General features: G+C 47.1%; 1 pseudogene; it reads right to left on the bottom strand.

Annotated features, from left to right (window-relative positions):
• Positions 1-690: 690 nt before the first annotated feature.
• LOC105554443 lies at positions 691-1,245 on the bottom strand (annotated as a pseudogene).
• Between the last annotated feature and the right edge of the window lie 189 nt (positions 1,246-1,434).

Genomic DNA, 1,434 nt, shown 5'->3' with positions numbered 1-1,434 from the left:
AACCTGTGCTCAGGGGTTCCTTCACATGGGAAATGTGTTTATCCTGGCAGACGCTCCTTGTGGCTGTTGTCTGGTCTGTGTTCAGTTTATGACTGTCTAACCATCGCTTCGATGCTGAGATCCTAGCCTTGTGTTCTTCCCAGTGTCCCTGGAAAACCTAGGTAGCCCCTGGTTTTTCAGATGAAAGGCACCCATTCAATCCACCACAGTAGGAAATATGATCAAAGGTTTATTACTTACAGATCCTGGGAAGGAAGGGCGCCATGCTTCAGGAGTGTCATCCTCTGTCCTCAGGTCAGGCAAGCCAGAAATTAAGAGTCAGGCAGAGAGTGAGAGAGGCAACTAGTGGTATGTATAACAGAATAGTATAGAGTCCTGATAAGTAAGCAAAATGAGGACGGGGTCCCAGGTGGGGGAGAGTAACGAACAATTGTTCTGAGAAAGTGCTAATCACAAACTTGTGGACACAATGACCTGTTTGGCATGTAGCCCCAGCATTACAACCTTGTTCTGCATGTAGCCCCCTCCTGCAAGACCCTATAAAACCTCCCACTAGCCCCTACCTCTTGGCAGACAGTCCCTTCTTTGCTGTGCTGCCCACTGCACCCTTACAACATATTTTCACACTTTCTCTAATACATCTGCCTTTTTCTTTTTTCACTTTTAATTGCATTTATTTTAATGCTGAATTTACTCCCATGCCATCAGTTTTTCTTTCTTCCATTTCTTCTGGGATATCTTTTTCTTCTGGGCAACCTCCTCTTCTGGTTTAGGAAGAGTCTGTTCCTTTTCAGTAAGGATCATCTCAGCGTAGCAGGGAGAGCTCATGTATGGGTTAATCCGACCATGAGCTCTGTAGGTCCGGCGGCGCTTCTTAGGTGCTTTGTTTGCGTGGATATGCTCAATGACCAGAGAATCTATATCTAAACCCTTAAATTCAGCATTACGCTCTGCATTTTTAGGCATGTGCAGCAAAAAGTCAGCACTCTTTTTGGGCTACCAACCTTGTGCCCAGCCCCACTGCTTGGCCTGGGCACCTCTGCCAACTCCACCATTGCAACATTGGAATGGTACGCACTGTCTCTATAAAGTGACATCTTTCAGATGCTTCGTGGCTTTTTGTATATGCATATGCTTGACGGCCTGGGCAGTTTCAAGAGTGTTCTTAAAGTGAACGCGAAGATTTGAACTTCTTGATTTGCATGATTTTGTGGGGTTCTCCAGGTCAAGTGAATAGCGAACCATTTTCACAGATTACCTCAGGCCGCTTAGAGAAAGAGGAAGAGGGCCGGGCGCGGTGGCTCACGCCTGTAATCCCAGCACTTTGGGAGGCCGAGGCAGGCGGATCACGAGGTCAGGAGATCGAGACCATCCTGGCTAACACGGTGAAACCCCGTCTCTACTAAAAATACAAAAAATTAGCCGGGCGCAGTG

This window comes from Mandrillus leucophaeus, unplaced genomic scaffold (assembly GCF_000951045.1).
Source record: "Mandrillus leucophaeus isolate KB7577 unplaced genomic scaffold, Mleu.le_1.0 Scaffold1, whole genome shotgun sequence".
In the NCBI taxonomy this organism is placed as follows: Eukaryota; Metazoa; Chordata; class Mammalia; order Primates; family Cercopithecidae; genus Mandrillus; species Mandrillus leucophaeus.
The sequence above is the reverse complement of the archived record's forward strand: the minus strand, read 5'-3'. Positions and strand labels throughout refer to the sequence as shown.